The sequence below is a fragment of the Mobula hypostoma genome, chromosome 9 (genome assembly GCF_963921235.1).
Source record: "Mobula hypostoma chromosome 9, sMobHyp1.1, whole genome shotgun sequence".
In the NCBI taxonomy this organism is placed as follows: domain Eukaryota; kingdom Metazoa; phylum Chordata; class Chondrichthyes; order Myliobatiformes; family Myliobatidae; genus Mobula; species Mobula hypostoma.
The window spans coordinates 105354553-105379419 of NC_086105.1; the positions used below are offsets into that span (position 1 = coordinate 105354553).

Genomic DNA, 24867 nt, shown 5'->3' on the forward strand with positions numbered 1-24867 from the left:
TACAGTAATCTAGGCTGACACTTCAGTTCATTGCAGAAGGAATGCTTTGCAAGCAGAAGTGTCATCTCTCAGAAGAGATCTTCAGGTGGGACTCTATTAACCTGTTCAGGTGAATGTGAAAATCTCTTGTTACTAATTGCCTACAACTCAATCAATTTAGTTAAAGAGATCATTGATCCCCCTGTCCCCTTCTCTCTTCCATTCCCCATTCTGGCTCCACTCATACCTCTCCTCTTCTCCTCACCTGCTATCCCCTGATGCCTTTCTCCCATGCTCCACTACCCTCGCCTATCAGATTCCTTCTTTTCTAGCACTTTACCTTTCCTACCTATTTCCTCCCTGCTTCTTACTTCATTCCCCCTCCTCTACCCACTTGGCTTCACCTATATCTTTCTATCTTGTACTCCTTCCTTTCCCCACCACCTTATTCTGGCTTCTTCCCCCTTCCTTTCCAGTCCTGATGAAAGGTCTCAGTTCAAGACGTCAACTCTTGATTCATTTCCACAGATGCTTCCTGAACCACTGAGTGCCTCCAGCATGTCGTGTATGTTGCTCTGGGTTTCCAACATCTGCAGAATCAAAACACAAGATGCTGGAAATCCAAAGCAACACACACAAAATGCTGAAGAAATTCAGAAGTCAGGCAGCATCCATGGAAATGAACAAACAGTCAATGTTTCTGGCCAAGGCCCTTCTTCAGGACAGGCATGGGGGGGCGGGGTGCGGGGGAGGACGCCAGAATAAAAAATTGGGAGGAGAGGAAGAAGGATAGCTAGAAGGTGGTGGGTGAAGGTAGGTGGTTAGGAAAGGTAAAGGGCTGAAGATGAATAAATCTGCTAGGAGAGGAGAGTGGACCATAACAGAAAGGGAAGGAGGAGGAGCACCAGGGGAAGGTGATGGACAGGTGATCTGCAGAATCTCTTGTGTTTATAATTAATTAAAGAGCATATGCTTATATTATCATACTACTGATATTAGCACCCTGGTTTTGAGCAAATGATAAAGACTACAAGGTATTTAATTGGCTGTAAATTGCTTTCTGAGACTGGGTTAAATACCATATAAATGCAAGTTTGTTCATTCCATACACTGCACAAGTTAGACTCCCGAGGCAAGGATCGGAAATCCAAGATTAAGATAAATGAAGAAATACACCATGTTATGTGCAGCCTAATTTTTCTTCTGCATCTTAGTACTTCCAATATGAGCTTTGAAATTTGTCATCAAATGAGGAAATTGGTCTCCAAAGCCTTGCTCTTTTCAAAGTACATCTCTGAAGTACAATTAAATTCTCCGTTAGTAATTCTTGCCAGTCACTTGTTTCATGAACAATCCATTCCATATTTTTAACATTACTTCGTTATTTAATTTTTAAAACATACACTTTTTTCCATTCCTGCCTCCATTTCAAAGATTCAAAGGTCCAGTTTAATGTCAGAGAAATGTATACAGTATACATCCTGAAATGATCTTTTTCTCGCAAACATCCACAAAAACAGAGAAGTTTTCTGTTTCCAATGAAAACAATGCATTTAGTTATCCTTTCCACGTTGCTTTCCAAACAATTAATTCATTTTCCTTCCCTTAATAAGTGATACAAAGCAATTCTTGGCTTGAACCATGAAATCACTGTTATGACTACTGGTTTTAAAGAAAATTATGTCTGCATTTAATGCAACCGATGCCAGAGTACGCTCTGCAGCAATAATATTGTTGTTGTATCCATCATACCTGGGCAAGGGAACAGAATACAGAAAGATCATTTTTAGTGAACTACATAATCTTTCATTTTCATGCTGCAAGACAAAAGCTATCATTGTCCTCTGTTCATTTTGATTGTTGTGTCAGACATTAAATAGTGCCAGTAACGAAACAAAGGACATTATATGAGCCTTGAGTTGGCAACAACAACTGACTTGTCGATCCTATGCTCATGCCTAACTTTGACCCAAATTCCAACTTTTTATTGCGTAATAAAGAAAACAATAGTCTAACCCGAAGTACTTCATTAGGCAATAAATGATTTTAAATGTAGTCTAAATTATTCACCAAGCAAAAACTGTAGCCAATTTGCCAAAGAGCCACAAAAAAAGCAATGACAACATGAATTTTTGCAGGTGTTTTTCCATTGTGAATGCTGTCTGGCAGCCAAGCAAAACCCCTTGGGTCCTCAACTGGAATTATTTACAACCACCTCAGAGAACAGAGATAGATGTTTTTAACAGTCTGTATTGAGGATTGGATCAAAAACTTTACATCTCAGACAGTGAAAATTACAGGATATGATAAACACCTAGGTATTAATCCAAAGATAATAACCTTTAGAATATTTCAGACTCAATATCTGAAATAAAAGCAAAATGTTCAGTGGCTCAGGCAGAATCCATGAGAACAAATGACAGACCTAACCAAGATCTCTTCAGCAGAAACTTGTTCAATTAGGGTCAGTGTCTAAAATAGAGACAAAAAAAATACTTGGAACTCTCAGGAGGTCAAGCTGCATCTGTGAAAAGAGAAACATGGTCAACATTTCAGTTCAAAGATCCTTCGTCAATAAGACCCCAAGCCTGAAACATTAATTCCGTTTCTCTTTCTGTGAATGAAATCGACAGCATTTTCTGTTTATGTTTCAGATTTCCAAAATTGACAGTTATTTTATTTTCGTTCTGGTTTTATACGAAACTCCATCCAAGTGTACAGTTAAAAGTCTGGGATGGAGTCTGCCTTCCTGGAGATAATCTAAAAGGCAGAGGACAAAAAACCTCCTGTACCCAGCTAAATCCAGAAGAGCAGTTTTTCAGAATCTACATGTCAGGTGCCAATGATATCTGCAGCAACTGACTTAAATGCTTGCAGATATTTGAGCAAAGAGCTGGGCCTGAAGAAGTAACAGTGATGTTTCAGAATGGCTGAGAGGAGGAACAGGAAATGCTCAGTCTCCAGTGCCAAAGTTACATCATGTGCCAGCAGAATGTTGCAGCGGCAACCTTTGTATAATCAATCACTCAATGAGTGGGCTCAAATTTCGCAACGGGGTGAAAGGTAAATCAGCCACATGATCTACTTTAAAAGGAAAAGACTAGGGGATAAAATTCCCTCCATTTTTGAGTTTTTTTAATTTGCATCAAAATTCATCTGGTAAAAAACTGAACCAAATTCAAGTTCAGAATTTAGATGTTGTTCTTATTCCCTAGCTCCATTACAAAGAAATCCAATATAATCAGATGCTGAGCTTTCTCTCTGATCAGATGCTGTTGGTCTCCCCTCTCATTGTTGCAGGAGCAATATCTCCCTCTCCCTCGCTAGTGAGAGAGAGAGAGAGCGAGAGCCTGTCTGAGATGTCGAGGTATTGGCATGGACAGTAGTTTTTGATGGACTCTAGATAATGTCTCTTTGAGGGCTTTGCTATTGCTGCATAGTGAGTGGTGGGGGGTGGGGTTGATGCTTTTGCTGCTGCTTGTGTGGCACGTGGCCAAGTGGGCCAAGTGGTTAAGGCATTGGACTAGCGACCTGAAGGTCATGAGTTCGAGTCCCAGCCAAGGGAACGTGTTGTGTCCTTGAGCAAAGCACTTAATCACACATTGCTCTGCGACGACACCGGTGCCAAGCTGTATGGGTCCTAATGCCCTTTCCTTGGACAACATTGGTGTCGTGGAGAGGGGAGACTTGCAGCATGGGCAACTGCTGGTCTTCCATACAACCCTGCCCAGGCCTGCACCCTGGAGAGTGAAGACTTTCCAGGCCCAGATCCATGGTATCGCAAGACTAACTGCTGCTTGTGCATGGAGGGGGAGGAGGGACTTTGGGGTCCTAACATTTTTCTATCATTCATTCTTTGGGTTTTTTTCTGTTTCATGAATATCTGTGAAGAGTAATAATTTCAGGTTGTATACTGCATGCATTCCTAAACTTACAAGCCATTAGTTCTGAACATTATAGCAACACTAAAGGGCTGTGGAGATTGGCGATGGTTGGACTGAACAGGAGCATGAGCCAAAGATATGGGAAAGATTTAGAGCAGGGAAAGTAAGAATTTCTTTACTTGTGAAGAACATGGAGCTCAGTTACAGTCAGCTTAACAGCAATGAGGACCCAGTACAATGGAAATACCCAGACAAATGATATTACTTCAGCACAGTAGAAGAATTATGGTATTATGCTGGTTGATTTCACTTTCAGGTCTTGATTTATTGTTTCAACAGCTCAAGTAAGTTACACTTTTTGAAAATATTTGTCTATATATAACATTAGTTACCAAACTAATAATTTATCTCATTCAAAATAATATGTTATCTGAAGATCTTGTCATAGAATGACTGAAACTGTCCAGGTCTTTTGCTGGGTAATTAAGAATCTGTACTACAGAAGAATCCTAGTAAAATTGTTTGATAAAAAAATGAAATTTAGTTTTGGCCTCTCGGTTATTGTTTGGACAACAGAGATGTGCTGATTAAAAGGAGTAATCTAAGATTGATCCAGGCTGACATCAAAGTCCTCTTCTACAGTTATCTGGAATTGCAGCTCTCACAGGGAAATGGTGTGATTAATTTAAAAATGCATGTTTAATTTGTTGCAAGGTCAATAAGTCTGCAGAACTCAACTCACGTGAATTCGTGGTCTGTGACTAATCAAAATTGTGAACAAACATCAGGAAGAGCACAGAGAACCTCGAGTCTCCTCAGCAAAACAGCTGAAAATGGTTACAGCAGTGGAAGCAACATACCATCTCCCATATTGTCTACCATCAAGTGTCACTGCCCTAACTGCAGCAAAATCTGCAGAGCTTTACATAAAAACCTTCAGCCTCCACAGAACCCACAGAGCTGAAATGTAAGTGACCCTGACAGACTAGCTGTGAGGATATTTGCATCAAAGACAGGCTTAATCTTACATTTTGCTCATATCTGGGAGCTATCAAAAACCTCACAGCAGATCTGTTCCTCTGTTCTGATCTATATGCCATAATTCAGGGGTCCCCAGCCTTTTTCGCACTGAGGACCGGTTTAATATTGACAATATTCTTGCGGACCGGCCAACCCGGTGGGGGCTGGGGGTGGGGTGGGTAGGGTTGCCAACAGACAAGAGTAGCAGTCAAATACGTTGTGCTAACCCCGAGAAATACTACCATGACCATAAAGCCTTGCAGGCGCGTATGTGCCGATTTTTCTATACAGATCGTTTTTGGCAATTATGTTCGGGGGGGGGGGTTGTTAATCACAACCGGAATATAGGTGATAAGTGGCTAATACACTCAATTTTGTTTCTAAAAAGGGTTTATCTAATGAATTTAATATTAAACACGCAGCGCATATTTTCCTCGCATGAATATAGTGAAAAGTCAATTATCAGGGGAGGACAGGGGAGCTTGAAGTAAGTGTTGAACGAACTTCCAGTAGAAGTGGTAGTGGCAGGTTCGATATTATCATTTAAAGAAAAATTGGATAGGTATATGGACAGGAAAGGAATGGAGGGTTATGGGCTGATTGCAGGTCGGTGGGACTAGGTGAGAGTAGCGTTCGGCACAGACTAGAAGGGGAGAGATCGCCTGTTTCTGAGCTGTAATTGTTATATGGTTATAAAAGTCACTTATAAGTCAATAGCATCATAACATTTTAAGTAACATTTGGATATTAAACACACAGCACATATTTTCCCTGTATGAACATATAAAATCATTGCAACACACTAATATCGCTGAATCAGTAGGAGCCCTGGGCTTGTTTCCCTGCAACAAGGCAGTCCTATCGAGGGGAGACGGGAGACAGCGATACTCAAAGGGAGTTCCTTATGTCCAGTCTATTCCGCAATTTAGTTTTCGTTGCATTCATTGCAGAAAACTCCGTTTCGCAGAGATACGTTGGAAATGGAAGCAACGTTTTCAGTGATTTCATGGCTATCTCAGTATATTTAGCCTTGACTTTGATCCAGAATGCCGGCAGAGATGTTGTGTCAAACATACTTTTCAGCCCGCCGTCATTTGCAAGCTCAAGGAGTTGATCTCCTTCCCGCGCTGACATAGATGATGCGCAGGTAATGACCTCACGTGCATTCAAGATCAACAGTGGGCATGACAGGGAATGAGGAAAGGTGCAGCTGACTCATATCACCAAATCATATGTTTCCTCGTGGCCCGGTACCAGTCCGTGGCCCGGTGGTTGGGGACCGCTGATGCAGACAACAACAGTGCTTTGCTTCCAGATTAACTCAATGCCTTCTATGCTCACTTTGACCATCAAAACATGGAGGAACCATCACAAACTCCCACAGCTCCTGATGATGCTGTGATTTCAGTCTCTGAGTGTTACCAGGTTCGGATATGGCCCAAGTGCAGAGTCAGAGACACTGAAGCAGATCCTCGGTTCACAAAACTTCAATGTGAACAGTGTTAAAGGGAAAATAAAATAATAAACGCTAGGCCAAAAAGGGCCATTAACTAAAACTCTCAAACAGGAAACGAAGCCTACTCTGCAGCTGAAAAGAAAATTTAAACATTAAACAAATACCGCTAGTCTTCAGAGTCAGTTGACTCAAAAGTCCAATCTCTCAGGGAAGGCCAAAAGCAAACAGGTAGCGAAGCGTTGCTCTGCTCTGTACAAGTCTCGACAAGCACTACAACGACAAGTATGGAGTTAAATACTATCACGATTAAATAATAATTAGCTGACACGTGCATATTCAGAAGTGCAATTGTCGTATCTGCTGCGCTGCCAAATCCGTGGTTGTGACACAGGCTGACATGCAAGCAGCCTTTAGGAGTGTGAACCCACGAAAAGTATCTGAACCAGATGAGGTTCCTGGTCAAGTACGAGAGACTTGTGCTGATCAACTGGCTGGACTGTTCGCTGAGGTTTTTAACTGCTCACTTTGGCAGCTTCAAGCAAGCTTCATTTATTCCAGTGTCAAAGAAGAACGTGGTGACCTGCCTCAGTGACTATCATCCAGTAGAACTTACATCCACTGTGATGAATTGTTTTGAGTGGTTATTGATGAAACATATCAACTCCTGCCTGAGAAACAGCTTGAATCTGCTCCAATTTGCCTACCAGTGCAACAGGTCCATAGTAGATACCATCATTCAACCCTGGAGCATCTGAACAGCAAAGATACACACATCAGGATTCTCTTTGTCAACTACAATTTGGCACTTAATAGCATCATCCACTCAAAAATAATCAATAAGCTTCAAAGCCTTGGCCTCAATACAGAACAGAACAATTGAACACAGTCTCTACTGCCTGACATATTCTGGAAGGCTGGTGTGTTGGCTGAGGTTGTCTCTGCTGCTTACACAAAGAAAAAAGCAAAAGTGCTTCTCATATTAAATAGAGAAGGCTAATCAAAGATTATAAAGCAACAAAAGTGTAGAAGGATAAACTGATTAAATGCATAGCTCTCTGGATCCAACTGAGGAATAGCTGGGAGTTACTGTATTTCTCTAGCCTGGGTTTTGCAGTCTGCTCCATATTGCGGAACTAGGGATTTCACTCTTCTGGACAAGGATAATGGAGGGTGCTGGAACAAGTTCTCATTGTCACTAGGGCCTTGAATGTTTGCTGCATTTCCCCTCTTCAGTAATACCTGCTTGTCTTCCTACGTATATGTCAGGGCTGATATTAATCCACTTTCCCCAAGACTCTCAGCAGACAATAGACCCTAGAGTAGAGTAACACACTGCAAGGTTGGACTGACAGTACACACACGACCATCTGAATACTGCAGCAAGAACCTACAAGGAATAGGGCAGCACTCTATGACTGGACTAGGGGTGGATGACTACATACCGGTCTGTGTAAGCCCCTCAGGGAAATGCCTTTATTTCTGGACACTGTTACCCTTCCCTGGCTACTCATTCCCAGCAGTAATGTGTACTGGGTGGTAGAAGTTTGTTCAGGAGTCTCACAGGCCCGGGGAAGAAGCTGTTACCCAATCTAACAGTCCTTTCTCTTATACAGCTGTACGTTCTGCTTGATGGTAAGAGGTCAAAGAGATTGTGGAATGGAAGGGATAGGTTCTTGACAATGCTGAGGGTTCGTCAGCACTTCTGGTCCTGGATGGGGGTGGGGGAGGGAGAGAAGTTCTGACGATTCTCCCAGCACTCCTCACCATCCATTGTAGAGTTTTGCACTTAGATGCCTTGCAGTTCCCATACCAGATGGTAATACAGTTGGCGAATAGTAGCCAGGATGTGGTCTGCAAATTACAGCGGGAGACAGAAAAAGCATGTTAAAAAGGAAATCACATACGGGAGAAAATCTGCAGATGCTGGAAATCCAGGCAACACACACAAAATGCTGGAGGAAATCAGCAGGCCAGGCAGCACCTATTAAACAGTTGACATTTCAGGCCGAGACCTTTCAACAGGAGTCCTGAATGGTCTCGGCCCAAAACAATGACTGTTCACTTATGGTCGAGTGTATCATAAGACCATAAGATCATAAGATATTGGAGCAGAATTAGGCCATTTTGGCCCATCAAGTCTGCTCTGCCACTTCATCATGGCTGATCCATTTTCCTTCTCAGCCCCAATCTCTAACCTTCTCCCCATATCCCTTCATGCCCTGACTAATCAAGAATCTATCAACCTCTGACTAAAATATACCCAATAACTAGTCTCCACAGCTGCCTGTAGCAATGAATTCCACAGATTCGCCACTCTGTGACTAAAGAGATTCCTCCTCATTTCCTTTATAAAAGAATGCCCCTCTACTCTGATGCTCTGTCCTCTGGTCTTAGACTCCCCATATGCAGGAAATATCTTCTCCACATCCACTCTATCGAGATCTGTCACTATTTGATAGGTTTCATTGAGGTCACCCCTCGTTCTTCTGAATTCCAGTGAGTTGATGCCCGGAGCCATCAAACACTCATCATATGTCAAGCTATTCAATCCCAGAATCACTTTTCTGAACCTCTTTTGAACACTCTCCAGTGTCAACACATCCATTCTTAGATAATGGGCCCAAATCTGCTCACAATACTCCAAGTGAGTCCCCACCAGTTCTTTATACAGCCCCAGCATTACCTCCTTGCTTTTCTACTCTAGTCCTCTCAAAATGAATGCTAACATCGCATTTGCCTTCCTCACCACTGACTCAACCTGCAAGGTAACCTTTAGAGAATCCTGCACGAGGAATCTCAAATCCCTTTTCACCTCAGATTTGAATTTTCTCTCCATTGAGAACATAGTCAACCCTTTCATTTTCTTCTACCAAAATGCACAACCATTCACTTCCCAACACTGTATTCCATCTGCCACTTCTTTGCCCATTCTCTTAGCCTGTCTAAGTCCTTCTATAGCCTCTCTACTTCCACAAAGTTACCTACCCCTCCACCTAACTTTATATCATCTACAAAATTGACCACAGCCATCAATTCTGTCATCCAAGTCATTGACACACTGTACGTTGTGAAAAGAAGCGGGCCCAACATAGACCCCTGTGGAACACCACTAGTCACCAACAGCCAATCAGTAAAGACTCCCTTTATTCCCACCCTTTTCCTCCTGCCAATCAGCCAATGCTTTATCCATGCTCCTGTAACATGCTATAAGGTTTTGCTACTAATGTAATGGCCCCTCTGTAATGTTTCACTGCTGAGGTAATTGTTTCTCTGTAGCAGTAATGTTTGGGTTATGACTAGAGATAACGGGGGCTTTGGGATGTGTCCCATCCCACGAGAGAGGCATGTTGTTTCTTTCTTGTGGGGCGGGAGAAGTGATTCGCGGTCTTTTGTCAGTGAGAGATGAAGAGAGAAGACGCGTGAAGCACCTTCAATAACTCCAAAAGACTGAAGTTGGGTAAAATACTGAAAGGCTATTATTCACTGTACAATACGACCTTCATGCTAATTGTCTGCCCCCAGACTGAGGGGGAGGGGCAAGGCAGAATCACCTTTATTCAGGAATCTGTGGGAGGAGCCACAGGGGCAGTCAGCAGAGGGGCGTGTCCAGACAGTTAACTCAGTTACAACATATATATGGTTTACCACAATGCAAATGAACGGTCAGTAGACCGCCGGATGGAGTGAACTTGGACCGAGGGTCGGCGACACTCGGAGGAGATCGATGGAGAATGAATGGACAGAACTGTGAGCTCCAGCGTTGCACATTGGACTGTTTCATGAGAATGGGCCCTTTTCCTTTTTTTGTTTCTTTACTAACCAGATAGTCAAATTAAGAATGATAAAGCTCAATCATTTTATTGCGTATTGTGTACTGTTTGTTATTTCGTGGTACTGATTTGTAACAGGGGACACATCACGCAACATCCACCCAAACAAGATTTCTCAAGTTTGGCTGGGTCAGAGGCTGTTTCCCCCTAGATTAAGCCGATAGCCGAACCTGAGGGTTACACTAGTATCTTTCCTGCAATAACATGGGCTCTTAACTTGTTCAGGAGCCTCGTGTGTGGCACCTTGTCAAAGGCCTTCTGAAAATCTAAGTATGCAACATCCAGTGATTCTCCTCTGTCTATCCTGTGTGTTACTTCTTCCAAGAATTCCAACAGATGTGTCAGGCAAGATTTTCCCTTGAGGAAACTTTGCTGACTACGGCTTATTTTATCATGTGCCTCCAAGTACCCCAAAACCACATCCTGAACAATCTTCCAAACCACTGAGGTCAGACTAACTGACTTATAATTTCCTTTCTTGCCTCTCTCCCTCCTTGAAGAGTGGAATGACATTTGCACTTTTCCATTCCTCTGGAACCATGACAGAATTTATTGATTCTTGAAAAATCATTACTAATACCTCTACAATTTCTTCAGCCATCTTTTTTGGAATCCTGGGGTGCAGTCCATCAAGCCCTCGTGACTTATCGACCTTCAGATCTTTCAGTTTCCCAAGTACCATCTCCCTGCACCTACTTCTGCCCCCGACACTCTCAAACTTCCAGCGTACTACTAGTGGCTTCCACTGTGAAGACTGATGCAGAATACTTATTCAGTTCATCCCCCATTTCCTTGTCCCCAATTACTATCTCCAGTGTAATTTTCCAGCAATCCAGTATCTACTCTCACCTCTCTTTCACACTTTATATATCTGAAGAAGCTTTGGGTATCATTTTTTTATATCAATGGCTAGTTTACCTTCAATTTTTATTTTTCCCCTTCTATGGGCTTTTTAGTTGCCTTCTGTTGGAAGGTGACCCCAATCCTCTAACTTCCCATTAATGTTTGCTCTATTATCAGCCAAAGTTGTGTCCTTGCTCCCAGAAATTCCAGCCATTGCTGCTCTACTGTCATGCCTGCTAGTGGCCCCTTCCAATCAACTTTGGCCAGCTCCTCTCTCATGCCAATGCAATTCCCTTTGCTCCACTGCCATACAAATATATGTAACGATTTTTCAGTAATGTTGGAGCTGATCGTTAAGAATGTGGCTTCTGGGTACTTGGAGGCAAATGACAAAAAAAAAAGGCAATATCCAGCGTGGGTTCCTTAAGGGAAAGTCTTGCCTGACAAAACTGTTGGAATTCTTTGAAGAAATAACAAGCAGGATACACAACATCTGTGGATGTTGTGTGCTTGGATTTTCAGAAAGCCTTTGCCAAGCTGCCACTCATGAGGCTGCAAGACAAGGTAAGAGCCCAGGGTGTTATGGGAAAGATAGTAGCATGTATAGAGCATTGGCTAATTGGCAGGAGGCAAAGAGTGGGAATGAAAGGATCCTTTTTGGATTGGCTGCCAGTTACTAGTGGTGTTCTACAGCAGCGGTCCCCAACCACCGGGCCGCGGACTGGTACCGGGGCGCAAGGCAAGCGCTACCAGGCCACGAGGAAACAATATGATTTGGCGATATGAGTCAGCTGCATCTTTCCTCATTCCCTGTCACGCGCACTGTTGAGGTTGAACGCACGCAAGGTCATTACCTGCGCGTCGTCCATGTCAGCGCGGGAAGGAGATCAACTCCTGGAGTTTGCAAATGACGGCGGGCTGAAAATTATGTTTGACATAACATCTCTGCCGGCATTCCGGATCAAAGTCAAGGGCGAATATCCTGAGATAGCCACGGAAGCACTGAAAACGTTGCTTCCATTTCCAACTTATCTCTGCGATGAATGCAACGAAAACTAAACTGCGGAATAGACTGGACATAAGGAACCCCCTTCGAGTATCGCTGTCTCCCTTCACCCCTCGATAGGACCATCTTGTTGCAGGAAAACAAGCCCAGGGCTCCCACTGATTCAGCAATATTGGTGCATTGCAATGATTTTATATGTTCATATGGGGAAAATATGCGCTGTGTGTTTAATATCCAAATGTTACTTAAAATGTTATGATGCTATTGACTTGACTTATATAACCATATAACAATTACAGCACGGAAACAGGCCATCTCTGTCCTTCTAGTCCGTGCCGAACGCTACTCTCACCAAGTCCCACCGACCTGCACTCACCCCATAACCCCCCATTCCTTTTCTGTCTATATACCTATCCAATTTAACTTTAAATGATAATATTGAACCTGCTTCTGCCACTTCTACTGGGAGTTCGTTCAACACTTATTTCAAGCCCCCCTGTCCTCCCCTGATAATTGACTTATCGCTATATTCATGCGAGGAAAATATGCGCTGTGCGTTTAATATTAAAATCGTTAGATAAACCCTTTTAGAAACGAAATTGAGTGCATTAACCACTTATCATCGATATTCCGGTCATGATTAACAGCGCCCCCCTCCTGAACAGAGTCGCCAAAAACGATTTGTGCAAAATACGCAAGTCACGCATGCGCACTGGTGCCCATGCAAGGCTTCATGGTCATCGTAGTCTTTTCGGGGTAAACACAACATATTTGACTGCTACTGTACTCTTGTCCGTTGGCAAACATCACCCCCCCCGACCCCCCGGTCGGCCGGTCCACAAGAATATTGTCAATATGAAACCGGTCCGCACTGCAAAAAAGGTTGGGGACCCCTGTTCTACAGCGATCTGTTTCAGGACCACTTCCTTTGATGCTGTATGTCAATGATTTAGATGAAGAAATTGATGGCTTTGTGACCATGTTTGCTGATGATGTGAAGATAGGTGGAGGGGCAGGTAGTGTTGAGGAAGCAGAGAGGCTGCAGAATGACTTAGACAATTTAGGAGAATGAGCAAAGACATGGAAGATGGAATACAGTGCCTTGAATTATATGATCATGCACTTTCGTAGAACGAATAAAACATAGGCTATTTTCTAAACAGGGAGAAAATTCAAAAATAGAGGGTACAAATGGATTTGGGAGCCTTGTGCAGGATTCCCTAAATGTTAATTTGCAGGTTGAGTCAGTGGTAAGGAAGGCAAATGTGATGTTAGCAGTTCTTTCAAGGCTGTATAAGGCACTCATGAAGCGTCACCTGGAGTGCTGTGAGCAACTTTGCAACCCTTATTTAAGAAAGGATGTGCTGACATTGGAGAGGGTTGAGAAGAAGTTCATAAGAATCATTCTGGGAAGGTAAGTTTTATCGTATGACTGGTGATGAAGGCTCTAGGCCTGTTCTCATTGGAATTTAGAAGAATGAGGAGAGAGTCATCAAATCCAAGCAGCATAAATTCAACTATAAAAAACAAAATACAAGCTGAGACCCCAAGAGCTTGGCAATTCAGTAAGAATTTCTCTCTGCCTAGAGCAGTCAAGGACTCTCTGTAATAAATCCACACATGGTGCCATGATCGGCCATGTGGTGCACAACACTGCTGGTGGAGACCAATGCACTTGAGGATGAAGAACAGCAGAAACTGTGATTGTCAGATATGGAATGACTGGGGGAGTGAAGAAGGACAGGGGTGGGAGGACTTCACAGTGAGTCAGTGGTAAGGAAGGCAAATGCAATGTTTGCATTTATTTCAAGAGGACTAGAATATAAAAGCAAGGATGCAATGCTGAGGCTGTATAAGGCACTTGTGTTGTACCCCCCCGCAATTCCACTGAGCTTCTCAAACACTGCCTCAGCATATGTACAGTTCATGTCATGTTGAACACTATGTTTCCAACCTGTATTGAGAAGCACTCAATACAATCAGCCACGCTCCAAATCACTGGCATTTGGACCATGCAGTCTGAGATAAAAACAGAAATTCAGGGCATAACAGCAGGTTGGGTGGCAACTGATAAGAGAGAGAGGGAGATCTTAAGGTTTCAGATTGATGGAATTTTATCAAAATACTGGCTAAGAACATCCTAGTAAAGCACTTGGAAATTTAGCTCCCGGGGCATTAAGGCAATTAGCATAATGCCATAATAATGAGGGCAATTGCAACCTGTACAATGGGGTAAAACAGGCAGTGGTGGATTAGCAACCCATTATACATCTCACCATTTCTCTGTATTGGTTCAAGTATCGCCTCCAGCAACTAAATAGGCTTGAACTGAGAGATATCATTGAAATTGAGTGAAAATGCAATCTGTCATTGAAACTGTTCTTCTGCAAAGAATCTTATCCAGAATACCAGGAGGACAATGTTCTTCAATTATAGTTGTGCTAGCTTTTATGTCATCTGAACAATGGATAAGAGAGTGGCAAAATACAGGGAATCTGCAATAGAAACAGAAGAGTTTAAGAATAGCGGGGTCTTGACCTGAAATATCGACAATTTCTTTCCTCCTACTGTTGGTGCTTGACCTGCTGAGTACCTCTGGCATTTTGTTTTTTTTACTAGAAATAGCAGCCTGGGGTGCTTTTTCACTGAGTGTTTTTAAAGTATTTTCAGCTTACAATCAGAGGAAAAAAAGGTCTAATATTTCACCCAAACGACAGCTCTTCCTTTCATAAATACTTCCCGAATACAGCAATGAAATGGTTGAATGTAATACCAGGCAGATTAAGGTTGTGGATGGGTCAGAATCCCTAATGAGGTTTCTAGCCTGAGGTTAGAATATATCTTAACATGTTGTAAGATTTAATAGGAAGACGATGATTCAACCTGAGATCCATATTGATAAGGACAGCTGCTTTTACTTGTCTGTATAAAGTTAATACAAATTATAAAGGTGCTCAGATATTGTGTTAACCATTAAACAACAAGTAGAGATCATGCCCATGAGCAAATGGTTACATAATTCCAGTGAATTGATTTGAATCCTCCTATCTATTCTAAAATCTATGTGTTCCTCCAGCTTTGAGATTTCACAAGGTGTATGAATTGGTAAACGTATTTAATTATCCCACACAATTTGGTTCCTTGGAATAATAGTCATCCTACTTCTGGCTGAATATGAAGTCTCAGTGTGTACAATTTCATTAGAATTCAACTTTCAGAAGAATATTGGATTGGTTGTAGGTGGAGGGAAAAGGATAGCCTATTGATTTCTAGGCAGGAGATTGCTGATTCAATTCTATTCAGGAATAATCTAGTCTGTTCTCTGTTCGTCCATCACTGTCTGGTTTGGATCAGCTACCAAACAAGACAAGAATAGACTCCAAAGAACCGTCAGGGCTGCGGAAAGGATTGTTGGTGTGAAGCTGCCCTCGATCCAGGACTTATATGCACCTAGAGTTAGGAAGCGAGCAAGCAGCATCATTGTAGATGATATCACCTGTTCCAACTCCTTCCATCTGGTAGGCGCTTTAGATCACTGTATGCCAGGACAAATAGGTACAAGAACAGTTTCTTTCTGTATGCCATGAGTCTTACGAATACTTGAATTTTAGTCTATTATAAACCAAGTCCACCTGTACATACACTGGTACACCTCATTGTATATAGTTCACGATTATTTGCACTATTGTTTTGTTTGCTTTTTGATTCTGTACAGCGAGAGCTCAGGGAAACTGGCATCAAATTCCCTGTATGTGTCCACATACTTGGTGATAATAAAGGATTCTGATTCTGATTCTGTAAGAAATAGAAGCTGGAGCTGACCGCTCAGCCCCTTGTGTTAACTCGTACATTGAGAAGATCTTTTAAATCAGCACCATTTTCTTGCACTAATCTGTATTGCATTTATTCCCTAAGGAACCAGAAATCTATCTACTTTTATTTTGAATATTTTTAGATTCCAAAGATTCATTACACTCTGGCTGATGAAATCTCTTTGTACCTTCTACCTGAATGACTGATCCCTTATTTTGAATCTATAACTCCTGATTCCAGAGACCTCTGTAACATTTCCCCTTCCACTCTTTCAAACCCTGGAGGAATTTTGTATATTTCAATGAGATCACTTCTCATTCTTCTAAGAGAGTACATGCACACTCTGTTTATCTCTCCTAACAGGAAAAATCCATCAATATCCCAGTGCATAATCTGGTGAACATCCATTGTATTACCTCTATTGTACATGTCATTCCTTAGGTAGGGAGATCAGACCTAGACAGAATTTTCCAGATGTGATCATAATGGCACCCTGCACAGAGTAAATGCAGAACCCTCTATAATTTCCTATTCCAGTTCTCTTCCAAAAAAGGTCAACATAACATCGGTCTTCCCAATTGCTTGCTGCACCCAGATGTTAATTTTCAATGATTCCTATACAATGGCATCGTTTGAACATCAACATCTTTGAATCTACCATCATTTAAAATAATCCCCTGCTATGTTTATTATTCACTTTGATGATACCATCCGTTCACCTAGCCTGTTTGTACTCTCACAGTGTCTGCTAGTTTGGTATCATCACCAGATCATCCATTTAGATTGTGAACAACTGGGACACCAGCTCTGATTCCCCACAGCAAGTCTCTGGTGATTCTCTCCCAATCTAAAAATGTATCCTATCCATTAACCAGTCCTTAAACAATGCCAGTAAAATGTTATAATCTCGAGATTCAAGATTATTTATCGTGTGTACATTGAAACATACAATGAAATGTGGCTGCTTGTGTTAACACCCAACACGTCCAAAGGTGTCCTAGGGGCAGCTTGCAAATGCTCAGCAGAACAACATGGAAAACAACAAGCAGCAAAACAACAACAGCAAAACAAGCCCCATCCCTCCCTCACATCTATGTACACACTGTACACCTTCCCCTAAGCCCAAGACAGGCCTCCACTCTTCAGTGGAGTTGGATTTGGACTTAGAGACACAGACATTGGGCCTTCAACTACCCCTGCAGACTCGCATAGATTTGCCACTGGGCCTGAACTTCTGTACTTCCGATTCGACCCTCAGATCCTGGTCCTCAGCATCAACCACAGGACCAATCAACCACTGAAAACCAGGCCTCAAACTCCAGATATGCCAACGTTTTGACTCCAAACACTAGGCCTCGAACCCCAGTCTCATGGATTCGCAAATCCAGGGGGTTATCAGACCTTGTTCCTCCTGCAGTCAAACTCTGACTCCAGAACCCACTAATCTAAAGCAACACACACAAAATGCTGGAGGAACTCAGCAGGTCAGGCAGCGTCTATAGAAGTGAATAAACAGTTGGTGTTTTGGGCCAAAATGTTTCTTCAGGACTGGAAAGGAAGGGGGAAGAGGCTAGAATAAAAAAGGTGGGGGAGGGGAAGGAGGTTAGCTAGAAGATGATAGGTGATGCCAGGTGGGTAGGAGGGGTAAAGGGCTGGAAAGGAAGGTATCTGATAGGAGAGGAGAGTGGACCATAGGAGAAAAGGAAGGGAGGGGGGTGTAATAGTTAGCTGAGAAGAGGTAAGAAACCAGAGTGCGGAATAGAAGAAGAGGGGCGGAGGAGGGATTTATTTTTATCTAATCTAATATTTGATGTTACTTTTGGAAGTCCAGCTACAGGCTTGCTCCTAACTAGTCTGCTCTTAGTTTCAGGTAATTCTCAGTTTGTCAAGCAGGAATTTTCTTTCATAAATCCACGGCTTTTCCAGGGTTCTTTTAAGAAATGGCACAATTCTGGCAAGCTTATGATGACATAGGAGATAAACTTATCTATCTTATAGAGCAATATACATAAGTAAACATCCTATTTTAATTTCGGTAAGAAATTTCCAAAATATTTATCCCCTATCAGCAAAATTGTCTGGCCATTATCCCATTGCTATTTGTGAGATCTTGTTGCGTATAAATTGGCCATTTTGTTACCTAAATTACAAAGGTGCTCACTCTTCAAAAATAGTCAACTGGTTGCAAAGTATTTACAAGCCCCCTGAGCCCAGGGAAGGTAAAATTAAGACTTCTTCAGGAGAACCTGTTGTAGTACTACTAAACTCAGCTAAGTGACTGTTCTTAATAACTGATCAAACAAAAGGTGAGAGATATGAAAGAGGAGGGAGAGAAAGCCGAAGCAGGGAAAAGAGGAATGGTTGGAAAAAATCTGGCATTAGAACAAACATTTACAGCTGTAATTACTTAGTAGAAAGGAATAACTGGCTGATGTTACATCACGCAGCTTCCTGCTGTGGCCGTTAGATTCTGTGAAAGCCTATCATTTCCCTTTACAGTGCTTTGCTTCCACTTACTTCCAAGCTCTAACTAATTATATATTCACAAAAAAGACAGTAAAAAACTGACTAGGCTATCTCTATAGCTCCATGTATCATTCAGTTACATGATAACAATTATTTTCAAACTCCTGATGATAGCATCCATCTCAATTTTCATAACATGAACACTGCCAGATAACCAGTTGCCTATTTTGTCCTGCCAGTTTTACATTTTCTGTATTAATATCTGTCCGTTGCATTTTCGAGGTATCCTATCATGGCAACTTACCACTTTCATCCTGTACTTGATCTGGGTAATGAGTTATCCTCCATCATGTTAATACGGACTAAGTCAGAAGACCAACTGCCATTTGGCCTTTGAGATGCTTAAGGAATAACTCTGAATGACAGAATGATTGACTTTTAAAATAATTTATACTATCAATGTAAATATGTACACAACATTCTCCCATCTTCTTCACTGGTTTCTCTCCACAAGTTAGAATATGACTCATTTTGGAATGTGTGGAATGGAAGTAAATATTAAATAATTTGCATCTATATTGTCCCTCCCATCACCTCTAACCATCCCATAGAACTTCTTTGTAAAGGGTACCTCCATAGCAATGCTTTAAAAGTGGTAACTTATCTGTACTCTGCAAGATCCCATAAGCAACAACGAAATAACAAGCTTTACTAGAACATGTGCTCAAATTTGCCATGGAATCTTTTACATCTGTCTGGAATTGTGGATATGATCAGCCTAAATCAGCCATGGGCGCTACGGCAGAGAGGCAGTTAGTGCAACGCTATTAAGCCTCAGAGGGTCAGAGTTCAGAGTTCAATTTTGGCGCTGTCTGTAAGGATTCTCTGTACGTTCTCCCCGTGGAATGTGTGTGTTTCCCCCGGGTGCTCCGGATTCCTCCCACAGTCCAAAAACTTACAAAGTAGGTTAATTGGTCATTGTAAATTGACCTGTGATTGGGTTAGGGTGAGTTGGGGTTTGCCAGGGCGGAGTGGTTGAATGGGCTGGAAGGGCCTACTTTGCTCTGTATCACCACATAAATAAATAAATGATCAACTTGAATCAATGGAATGAAAATTAAACCCACTATTTGTTGACTTGGAGGCAAGAGTCTTGTGGCTGGGTCATGGCTCACTCTACACCTTGCATGCAATGAATTTACTGATGTTAAAATACAGTCTTATCCATAAATCAATTCTTTCTGATCTAAATGAACTAGAATTTTACAGTGAATTCAGCAAGAACACGTTCTGAACACCAGCAAGATCCCTCTTTACCAGAGATTGAATATACTCCAATGACCCTACCGAATTCCAAATGCTCTTAAACCCAGGGATAGATTGGAACAAGGGTGGCTCCTTCTGCAGGCTAAAGCCAATGGGAACTGCACGAAGACCTGTAAGGTAAACAGGAAGGTGAGATTTCAGATTTACAGTACAGTACGGCACTAGACAGGGCATTCAGCCCCCAGAGTTGTACCAATCATGATGCCAATTTATACTAGATGCCTTTCTCCTGTGTATCATCCACATCCCTCCATTCCCTTCACATTCATGTGCCTATCTAAAAGCCCCGTAAACTCCACCAAAATGCCAGCTTTTTCTACTACCCTGGAAACCTATTGCAAGCACCTGCCACTCTCTATGTAAAAAATATTAGCACCTCACATCGCCTTAAACTATGCCCCTCCCCCAACCCCAAGTCCTCTCGTGTTTGACATTTCTACCATGTGGAACAGATTCTGATTTTCTACCCTCTCATGGTTTTAAAACCACCTTTCAGGTCTCCCCTCAGCCACTGATGCTCTAATGAGATCCAACTTTAGGTGACCTTTCATTATAACTCATTCCCTCTAATCCTGGCAGCATCCTGGTCAACCTCTTCGGCACTCTCTCCACAGTATCTACATCCTTCTGGGTGACCAGAACTGCACACAATAGTCTAAGTGTGGTCTGACTAAATTCTTATATAACTGCAGCATGAATTGTTCACTCTTATACTCAACACTTGTACTAAGAAAGCAATTGTGCCATAGGTTTTCTTATCCACTTGCATAGCCACTTTTAGTGATCAATGGACCTGGACCCCAAGATCCCTCTTAATATTATTAAGGGGTCTACCATTAACTGTAGACCCCTTTCACTTCCCCTCCCAAAGTGTAACACATCACTCTTGCCCGAATTAAACTCCATCTGCCATTTCTTTGCCCATATCTGGTAACTGGTCGATATCAGACTATATTCGTTGATGGTCCTTTACACTATGCACACCTCCACCAGTGTCAATGACATCTGCAAACTTTCCAATCCATCCATTTACATGCAAAATAACAGCCTTCCATACCTACTCTCTGTCTTCCCTGGGCAAGCCAGTTCTGAATCCAAACTTACAATTCACCCTACATCCCATGCATCTTTACCTTCTGAATCGGACTTCCATGTGGAACATTATTAAATGCCTTGTTAAAGTCCATGTAGATAATGACCACTGCCTTACTCACATCAAGTTCCTTTCTCGTCTCCTCAAGCTTGTAAGGTATGACCTGCCCTAAACAAAGGCATACTGACTGTCCCTCAACAGGCCACACCTTTCCAAATGCACATAAATCTTATCCCTCAGTATACTCTCCAATACCTTCCCTACCATGACATGAGAATCACTGGCCTATAATTACCTGGATTATCCCTATTTCACTTCTTGAATGAGGGCATAATATATGCTTCCCTCTTGTCCTCTGTTGCTAATGAGGAAACAAAGATCTTCGTCAATGCCCTACCAATCTCCTCACTTGCCTCTTTAAATATTCCAGGATATATGGCATCCAGGTCTGGCGACTTAACCAACTTAATGCTTTTCAAATTACCCAGCACTAACTCCTTCTTGATCTTGAAATGTCTCATCACATTTGTGTATCCCTCTCTGCCCTCATGGAGCTCCAAATCCTTCTCCTTGGTAAATACCATCAAAAAATACTCATTTAATACCTCGGTCATTGGCTCTAACTCAAGATCCTTCATCCTTCAGTGAACCTGCCCTCTCATAATTATGTTATTTTTCTTAATATGAATATAAAATGCCTTGAATCCTTGATTCTGCTTACCAGGGACATTTCGTGGCCCCTTTTGACATTCTTAATCAGCTGCTTGAGCACTTTCATGCTGTCTTCCTATTCTATAAAGCCCAGTTTGATTTTAGCTTCTTAAACCTTACATTTTCTTCCTTTATCTTCCTCACTAAATTTAGGACTTGAGTCATCAAAGTTTCCATAACCTTACTGTCCACGACCGTGTTCCTTGCTGGAACGTCATGAGCCTGAACTCTAATCTCCTAGTCTTTATTCAGCTCCCACATGTCAGACATGGACTTGTCTTCTCCACTGCAGCTGCTCCCTATCAATGCCCTTAGTTCCTATCTTATCCTGTTGTAATTTGCCCTCCCCAACTTAGTACCTTCATGCAAGATCCAATTTTGCCCCTACTCATAACGATTTGAGTTATGGTCACTATTCCCAAAAAGTTTATTCACAATCAAGTCTATCACCTGGCTTACTTTCTAAAACAAGATCCACGTGTGTTGGACTCTCCACATACTGTTTCAGGAAAACCTCTTGGATGTATCATCTATGTTTCTTGTATTAAAGGAGTATTCTTGTATTCTTGTCAACACTGGGAAAGCTGAAGTCCCCCGAGATGACAAGCCTGTTGTTTCTGCACGCTTCTGTAATCTATCTACATATCTGTATTACATGAAAGAGAGGAGGAGATCTTCAGTGAGTCTGTTGGGTAACCTCAGCTGTGAATGGGAAAAGAGTTAGTGACCTTGCTTCAGTGAATAGGGGAGGATGATGCGGAGTATAATTCAGGCCACAGCTGGACAGAAGGAATCTGTATGTTAGCAGGACAACTGCTTCACTGCAAAGATGAATTATAATTGTAACCCTGCCAGTGCTTGACTGTGCAGGGAGATCACATATGGTGTTAAATTTTCACCTCTTTGTGTATAGGTGTGATTTTTCATGTTATCAGTCTGATGCCACAGACAACTCTGGTATCTATTTGTTTTGGACAGACAGGATGGGCTTATCACTATTTCTTGACTGCAAGTTTTGTTGTTCAATGAAACGCTTGAAAAGTGATCTGGATGCAGCTGCCTTTAAGCTTTGCTGTTAAGTGTGGCTTCATCACCAGGGCTGTCTCAGAATCGCAAAATCAGACAGCACAGAAACACAAAAAGCATCTGGCCGCTTTTATTCTCTAAATTGCTTTGTGACTTTTTACAAGAGGTGTTATGTGATTCAAAAGGAGGGTGCAATATTATTTTGCTTCGGGTGGCCAGATCACATAAATTATTCCTCATTATTCACAGTGCCACATAACATCTGCCATACATCTTTTAGTGCAGAAATATATCAGTTTGGTTGATGAATACTAACAAACATGCAAGAAAAATGATCACTTCAGATGACTGAGATAAACTCTAGGAAGGTGATCTAATAGTTTAATTAACTGATAATGCATCCAAGAGAAAAATAAGCAAAAGATGACAAAACAAAATCATAGAACCTTACACTAGGGAAGAGGCTGTTCAGCCCATCCTGCCTGTGTCAGGTCTTTGAAAGATTTATCCAATTAATTCTTTCTCAATGCCCCTAATTCTTAAACAATTCCTTTTCCTGTTATATTCATAACCTTTTGAAAATTATGTATTTTATTTTGTTAATGAAATAAACAAGAAAGTATGTGACAACACCAGATTATTTATGTCAACTTTTACAAAATAGTGGGTAAAATCAAAGGATTCTTTCTATTTCTCTAAGGGAAAAGAAAAATCTGGAATAAACGTTCTGAAATGGAGAGCATTAGGTTTCCATGGGAACACAATGACTTAGCATTGGATTTTAAACGTTAAGTCCCACTGTTCATTTCCTGCAGGATAATTGAGTTTAATGACTGCATTTCAATCATTCTGTCAGTGAAAATTTATTCCATTAAATGTACTTATCTACCAAAGCTCTCTTTCTGATATATACAAAACTGCTTCGATCATTTTTTGTACTTTCAAATCACCATAAATAGCATTATTTTGCAGTCTCAAAACTGACATAAAAATGTTATGAAACATAAGAAGAAACATGCCGCAGTAATAGAAAGCAAAGACAAACATTTTAATTAGCTGCATCACTCACTTCTAATTTTCCTGTTTTTTTCCAAACAATATTCTTCTGTCCTAAGTTTGTTTTTGAACATGACTCAATATGAGCAAGCAACCCCTTTGGCACCTTGACTATGTATCCACTTCCTTGAAACCAAATGACAATGTGCTTTTACATCTGTGCTCACACATCTCCCAGTAGAAGCCACTAGATGGAAATTAGAGATAAATACCAGCCTAACCCATCCAGTGAAAAGCTGAAGAGATGTTGTGCTGCTGGTTTCTTACAACAACCAATCTTATTCTTCATTAAAAGCAGGAAATAAGGGCCTGTCTGGGCTTGTGGACTATAAAGTTATCTATACAATGGGATGTTCTGTATTCTTTCTGCAAAACTATCATTTGCAGCCCATTTCCTATCACAAAATGAATTAGTAACATCTATGGAAAAGAGGAAACAGCCGATGTTTCAAGCTGAAACTCTTCATCAGGACTGATGAAGAGTCTTGACTTGAAACATCGATGTTCGCTCTTTTCCACAGATGCTGCCTGACCTGCTGAGTTCCTCCAGCATTTTGTGTCTGTTGCTCTGGATTTCCAGCATCTGCAGACTTTCTCGTGTTTATGAATGAGTATAAGCTTGTTTAATATAGACCTGAAATCATGTCTGCTCCCAGCCTCTCTTGCTTATGCTGCAACATAGAAAGTAGTTAAAGGAAATGTACAGCCAGAAGTTTTCTTTTGTTGACAGAGGGATTATCAGCAAGGCCAGCATTTATTAACAGTCCCCAGTTCATAAATTCTGGACGCATACTGAGAGCTTCCACCTGCCAGAGGCAGTACTCCAACAAAGTGCCTGTATCTGGCCTGCTCTGGCTGTGCCAGTGAGGCACAGACCTATTGGTATCTGAATCATTTCAAACAACAGCAGCAGATATAATCTCCTGTACCTAATAAAGTGGCCACTGAGAGTATGTTCATGGTCTCCTGCCTCTTCAATGTTCAATGTGTTGTGCATTCGGAGATGCTCTTCAGCACACCACTGTTGTAATGCGTAGCTGTCTGGGTTACTGCCGCCCTTCTGTCAGCTCGAACCGGTTTGACCATTCCACTCTGACTTCTCCCATATCTTTGCCCACAGATCTGCCACCCACTGGATTTTTTTTGTTTATCACACCATCCTCCATAAACTCTGGGGAGTGTTGACCATGAAAATTACAGGAGATCCTCAGTTTCTGAGATAGTTATACCACGCCATCTGGCACCAACAATTATTCCACAGTCAAAGTCACTTAGATCACATTTCTTCTCCATTCTGATGCTTGGTCTAATCATGTCTGTGTGTTTTTATGCATTGAGTTGCTGCCACGTGATTGGTT

The 24867-nt window shown here is 41.7% G+C and overlaps 1 long non-coding RNA gene across 1 annotated transcript in view; it reads right to left on the reverse strand.

Moving 5' to 3' along the window:
* Window positions 1–19721, reverse strand: part of LOC134351915 (uncharacterized) — an 89680-nt gene extending 69959 nt beyond the window's left edge. The window contains exon 1 of the long non-coding RNA XR_010019292.1: window positions 19645–19721. This is a non-coding gene — a long non-coding RNA (uncharacterized LOC134351915). The remainder of the gene's footprint in view (window positions 1–19644) is intronic.
* Between the last annotated feature and the right edge of the window lie 5146 nt (window positions 19722–24867).